The following is a 6,998-nucleotide window of genomic DNA, read 5'->3' as shown; positions in this document are numbered from 1 at the left end:
TCTAAAGTGGGATTTAGATGTGGGTTAGCATCTTCCTTTACTTGGTGCAAAAATGCCATCATCATAAAAATGCACTTATAATTTTAAGATATGACTAAGCAGTTTTAAATACTACACAGTTAAGTGGCCAATTTCAATGATCCTCCCTTGATCTTACCACTTTTTTTATAACTGCATTTTTAAAATTCTGTATGTCCCATATACCAAATCTGATTGTTAAAATCTTGGAATAAAACCTAAACTGCCTGGTTTAGGGTCACAAGGGAATTTAGACAAATATCATTCATTAAATCACTCAAAAGATATTTCACTGTAGTGGGCAATTTGACAGACAGTGGGTATATATAGAATAAAGAATTTAAAATCACTGCTTTATGAAACTTACAATGTAGTGCAGAGGAGGGTGTTCATCAAAGTCAAACAAATGTAAAAGAATAAAATGATGACTACTATGAGGAAGTCTTGGTGGTGGGAATTTCTGTGAGAAAATTGTGTTTGAGCTGAGATCTGAAAAATAGGAGCTAATCAGGGAACTCAATATTTGACTAATTTTCCAGGAATAGTACCAGTTCCTCAAAGCCTTTATTATTACAGTTTTAGTTATCATTACTTCGAAAAGGTATTGTAGATAGTTTTCTTTTTTTTAATGATTATTCTGAGTTGAGATATCATTTTAATGCTATTTTCATTGGGCCATCGAAAGAGCAACACAAGGGAAAAATAAGGAAAATATGTGAATGGTTATTTTTCATTTTCTTGGCTCTTGGGCTCATTAATTTTAATGTTACACCAGGCAATTTCTTTAACGTTTTATAAAAGGAGTAGGGATCATCATGTCTCTACTCCTCACTACCAAGGAACATGTAGTTTCTGTCCCCACTGAATATCCTTCCTTTTTAAAAAAAGTTTATTTATTTATTTTGAGAGAGAGAGAGAGAGAGACAGTGTGAGGGAGGAGGGGCAAAGAGGGTGGGAGAGAGAGAATCCCAAGCAGGCTCCATGCTGTCATGACAGAGCCTGATGTGATGCTCAAACCCACGAAACCGTGAGATCATGACCTGAGCCAAACCAAGAGTCGGACGCTTAACCAACTGAGCCACCCAGGCACCCCACTATCCTTCCCCTTTGAAGTGTACATTTATATTGTCTTTTCTCATCTTCATCATCATGAACTCTGTCCCACCACATCTCCAGCACAAAATTCAAATTCTTTGGATTGACTAAATAGGTTAGTCAAAAAGTAGCTCTCTGCTTCATCATCATCCTGGGTGAGTTAACATTCTAGTTAATGTGCCTTCTAATATCTCACCCTTACAATTCCTCAGCCCCTACTAAACCACTGACTTTTAGCTCTACATAAGCCTCCCATAATGACACCCTGGAGCTTAGCTTCACTATAGCTATTCTCCAGTATTTTAAAACCATAGACTTTGTAACTCTGACCACAACCTACTTACTATCTACCAACTCCTTTCTGCCTACAGAAGTGGCAGTTTAGTTACTATCCCTTTATGTTCTCCTAATTACCTGATTGCCTTCTGTTAAAGCTTGAGCCTACTCTTAGCATAGGATTAGGTTGATGATACCCCCCTAGACTTCCCAGTCTTTTCCCTCCTTGACAGTCTTCGGGGCTCTCCTTCCAAAAGTTCAGGTCTGATTAGCTTACCCCAAAATACATCTTTTAGTTGCTCCTCTGGGCTCCTGAACATTGGTTGAGAAATTACTAAACCATGCTGATTGGTCTCTTCAGATTCCTGCTATTCAAACTCAAATGGGTTTTCATAGCTATTTGACAATTCCTGTTTTCTAGTTATTCTAAATCTTTTTGCTCTCCCCTGAATTCCTTAACTTCAACCCTAGCGCTGCCTTCATACTCTTAGCAGGTGACTTTATCTCCTAATTTATAGAGTTTTTAAGAACATACATTGTTTGATGTTCCTCAGTTTTTAAAAAATAGTCTATATACCTTTACTTTCCATTTTCTCTTAGGAAGAAATATCCCTCCTCTTATATAATAAATAAAACACTGTTTCATTTAGATTTTTCTCTAGTTATTTATGTACTGTTGGAACATAGTACACAGTTGGTTTATTTAAACTAATATTAGATTTAGCAGTCAGTCCTATCCCTACCTGTGAAATGAAAGTATAAATAGTCTTTGTTTATGTGGGTTTCATGAGTAATGACGGTTTACAAACTTTTAGTGGGTCTGAGAACTTAGGATCTGAAGTCAAGGGTCTGCTCTTTCTCTATTAGAACTCTTGAACCCAGCCTATCTTTTACCTTTACCTTCCATTCTTAAAAGGAAACTTGAGGACAGCGGAAGAGTCAGAATAGTGTCTTCTACTCAATGCTGTGATCCTGGAGCAAACATTTCTCAGCCCCGTTGCTATGAAAAGGAAGCATTGGTGGGGCTCTTCGGAGCCAGGCTTGGTCTCAGGAAAAAACTCTTTTCTAGGTAAGATAGCCAATTAGAAAGTTTACATGAAGGAATTCATTACAATGGCAGCTTGATTTACTGGGAAAATGTTTTCAGATTTGAACTGAAAGTGTGTTGGGGTTGTTTTTTCTTTCTTGTTTCTTTGTTTTTAATTGACTGGGACTCTTGAAGAGCCTTCATCAAATAAATGGAATGGAAAATTCCAAATAGTCCATCAAATAATCTAGTGGAAAATTGCTTAAGGTGAGGTCTTTTCAGCAAGAAGCGTTTTCTATTCTTTCTGCTGCCAGATTTGAAGACTTCCAGTTATATCATTCTATCAGCTACTAAATTTTTAGTGTGTTGATTTTTAAAAAGCAAATGCATTCTTCAACTCTGAATCATGTCATTTTAGGTGAACACAATAAAATCTAGAGAAGAAAATTATAATCACACTATAAACACTATTTTATAACCTGTTTTTTTAAATGGAAAAACACACTGTGAAAATTTTTAATGGATTTAAAATTCATTAAATACTTAAGTGGATTTAAGTATTATTTAATAGCATTATCTTTGTTTTCTTTTTTTTTATATGGAACGCTTCACGAATTTGAGTGTCATCCTTGTGCAGGGGCCATGCTAATCTTCTCTGTATCGTTCCAATCTTAGTATATGTGCTGCCAAAGTGAGCACTAATAGCATTGTCTTTAAAGATGAATGATTGGTTGGTTGTATCCTATATTTTTAGTTTATTAGCTTACATATCGAAACAAGATAGTGGCAAACTCAACCATAGCCTTAGTTGAAAGAGCAAACTGCTGAAAAAGTAATTTGTGCTAATGGCTCTAAACTGGTATCATTTGCTTCTATATTACCAGAAACTGGTACAAAGCCTGGTATATAGTAGGCATGCAGTAAATGTTGAATTTAATTTTTGCACACATTTTTATTATTATTAAATATGGGTTCTAAGTAAAAGAAACTCTCAGTGTTTAGTCTCATTCTTTTGTTTGCTTTACTTACAGATGATTTATGAATAGAGTTTGATATTGCAGTTCATTACCATGGTAACAATCATAATATCACAAACTCCAGACTTTTTAAATGACACTTAATAAGTGGGAAAAGGGATGAATAAGTGTTTCATTTGTATAGTGACATCATGATGGCTAGCAGTGATAGAAAAAGAAATAACATAGGTATTCAGATAAAAATTTGTAAGTTTGACTACTTTTTGAGCCATGGGAGAGTTTTTTGAAGTTATTGGATTTCAGAGATGGATATATTTGGCTTATCTATAATTTATAAAACATTATCAATAAAAAAGTTACAGGATTTATAGGATTTAGAATCAAGAGAGCTGGATTTTAGGTTCTCCTCTGTGAGGAGTTAATGCCATCATATAATATTTCTGAGTTTTAATTTATAAAGTGTGGACAATATTCCACTGACAACAGCACAGGGTTGCATCAGCAGTACCAAATGAAGTTATACATGTGAACACATATTTTAAAGCATGATGCAAATTACAGATATAAGATGTTACTGTCCTTCATATGGAAGCTGATTTACCGTGATTTTCTATGACCTAAACATGATGGAGAGTGGATCCTTGGTTTGCAATATGTGTCACTCCATCTCAGAATGGGGTTTCTTTTTGGGATATGAAAATGTTTTAAATTTGATTCTGGCGATCATTGTGTAGCTTTGTGAATATAATAAAAACCACCAAATCTTAACACTTTATTTAATTTTTTAAATTTTAGTGTAGTTGACACACAATGTTACATTAGTTTCAGGAGTACAACATAGTGATTTGACAAGTTCATACATTGTTCTGTGTTCATGACAAGTATAACTACCATCTGTCCCATTACATCACTATTAGAGTATCATTGACTATATTCCTTATGCTGTGTCTTTTATTCTTGTGACTTATTCATTCCACAACTGGGGGCTTGTATTTCCTACTCCCCTTTACCCATTTTTCCCTCCCTCCCCACCCTTCTTTCCTCTGGCAGCCATAAGTTTGTTCTCTGTATTTATAGGTCTGATTCTGCTTTTTTGTTTATTCGTTTTTTTTTTCTTCTCCTCCTCCTGCCCCTCCCTCTCCCCTCCACTCCCCTTCCTCCTCCTGCTGCTGCTGCTGCTGCTTCTTCTTCTTCTTCTTCTTCTTCTTCTTCTTCTTCTATTCCACATATGAGTGGAATCATATGGCATTTGCCTTTCTCAGTCTGGCTTATTTCATTTAGCATAATATCCTCTAGGTCCATCTACGTTGTCTCAAATGACATGATTTCATCCTTTTTTATGTCTGTGTGTAGTCCACTGTGTGTGTGTGTTGGGGGGGGGGCGCTGCCTTTGTATCCTGGCTATTTTGAATAATGCTGTAATAAACATAGTGGTGCATATATATTTTTAAATTAGTGTTTTTGTTTTCTTTGGGAAATACCCAGTAGTGGAATTATTGGATCATATGGTATTTCTATTTTTAGTTTTTTGAGGACCCTTCATACTCACAGTGGCTGTACCAGTTTACATTCCTACCACCAGTGTATAAGGGTTTCTTTTTCTTTACATCCTTGCCAATACTTGTTATTTTTTGTCTTTTTGTAAATCACACACTTTAAGTGGATGAACTGAATGGTATATTCATTAAATTTCAGTAAAATTGTTCTTTTTAAAAATCTCGTCAGTCATACCTGCCACTAAATAATTTTGACTGGGTATCTTTTCATGTGGAACTCAATAGTCTGGCCATATTAGTGGGTTTCTGTTCTTACACTTCCTCTCTATTGTCTCTCAAAAAAATCAGACCCTCTGACTTGATAAAACAGGATTCTGCTTCCTTTAACCCCTAAGGAGGCAATCTCATGTACTGGTTAGGGGCCAGGCTGCTAGAGCACATGTTCAAGTGTAAGCTTTGTCACTTTCAAGCTGTTTAATGACGATGCTCTGGTTAAGAGAATCCCAAACAGGCTGTGCATTGCCTTGAACTCACAAACCATGAGATAATGACCTAAGCCAAAATCACGAGTTGGACACTTAACCAGCTGAGCCACCCAGGCACCCCTGTCTTTGTTTTCATTGGTGTGCAGGGCCTGTAGTCAGACCAGATGTCTGCCCACAGCCCACTGCTGGGGCCACAGTCAAACTGGTGTGTGTGGTTTTCTTCCCCTCTTCCTGGGGCAGGAATCACTCTGGGATTGTGCTGGCCCCTGACAAAGCTGCTTGTATAACGCTACCTTTGTGGTGCCCCTTTGGATGGACTCCTGCTAAGAGTGTGTTGGAAGGAGTGGGTCCAAAAGAGGTCATGGGGGTAAGGTGCACAGTATCAGTTAGGTCTGAAGAAGTCTACTGCCAATAGTGCTTCATTTTCATTTTGCTTATGTTTTGAGAAGGTATGCAGGGGCAAAGGATTAGAAAAAGTTGTGTCTACAGGAGAGATAGCATATTGGAATATGATATTAGTCTATGTTACTGAAAAGTGATGCTTTGGTAAGGGGTCATTAAACTATGCTTGCCTATCTCCTGTTTTAATAAATAAAATTTTATTAGAATATAGTACAAAGATCATACAGTCTGCAAAGACGAAGTGTTTACTGTGCAGCCCTTTAAAGAAAAATGGTATGCTGACTCATGTCTTAGATAAATGTGCCTATTTCTTAACTAAAATGTGGAGAAAACCAGCCACAACTAATCATGGGAAAATGAACTGAAATTTAAGTATTCACCAACAGCCTTTGGGGAGCCTCTATTTGCATCTAGCCCTGACATAAGGCAACCAGGTTCTCATATGGCTAAAGGGCTCTGGGAGGGGTCAAACAGCCTTCTTTGGTGGGGCAAATTGGAATGTCTGTAGGAGGGGAGTGAAATACTGGACTAGAGAACACAAAAAAAGATTGGACATGTTAAACAGAAGATAGATATGAGCAAGAAAACATAAGATACAGGATGGTCATCTACTTCCCTTCTATTGCAAGTAAAGTTATATATTTTTTTCTTTCTTTCCATAATTCTTTTTGAGAGCAACCTAAGCCTTGAGTAAATAATTTCTTCTGAGTGAGTGAGTGGCTCAGTCAGACTTCGGCTCAGGTCATGATCTCGCGGTTTGTGAGTTTGAGTCCCATGTTGGGCTCTGTGCTGACAGCTCGGAGCCTGGAGCCTGCTTCAGATTCTGTGTCTCCCTCTCTCTCTCTGCCCCTCCCTGCTCATGCTCTGGGTCTGTGTCTCAAAAATAAATATAACGTTTAAAAAATAAAAAAAAATAATTTCTTCTTTCCAATGTAGTCTGACATGTCTTGGGTCTGGAGAATATTTGGGAGGAAGAGGGTCTAAAGAAAGGCTACACTCCTCAGCCATCAGGGGTTTATGCAGGCTGTGAAGAAGCAACCACACTGAGTTCTGCAGCTGCAAGGATCTGAATCCTGCTGACTTGGAAGTGTTCTGAACTTGAAGAGGACCCCTAGTCTTAGATGAGAACCTAGCCTTAGCCAACTTGTTCTTTATTTTTTTATTTTTTTTTAATGTTTATTTATTTTTGAGAGACAGAGAGACAGAGTGTGAGCAGGGAAGG

The 6,998-nt window shown here is 37.2% G+C and overlaps 1 non-coding gene across 1 annotated transcript; it reads right to left on the bottom strand.

Annotated features, from left to right (window-relative positions):
• Window positions 1-3,008: 3,008 nt before the first annotated feature.
• On the bottom strand, window positions 3,009-3,115 carry LOC123581565. The gene has a single exon (XR_006703830.1). It is a non-coding gene; the product is annotated as a U6 spliceosomal RNA (small nuclear RNA).
• Window positions 3,116-6,998: the final 3,883 nt, after the last annotated feature.

The sequence above is a fragment of the Leopardus geoffroyi genome, chromosome A1, assembly GCF_018350155.1.
Source record: "Leopardus geoffroyi isolate Oge1 chromosome A1, O.geoffroyi_Oge1_pat1.0, whole genome shotgun sequence".
Lineage (NCBI taxonomy): Eukaryota > Metazoa > Chordata > Mammalia > Carnivora > Felidae > Leopardus > Leopardus geoffroyi.
The sequence above is the reverse complement of the archived record's forward strand: the minus strand, read 5'-3'. Positions and strand labels throughout refer to the sequence as shown.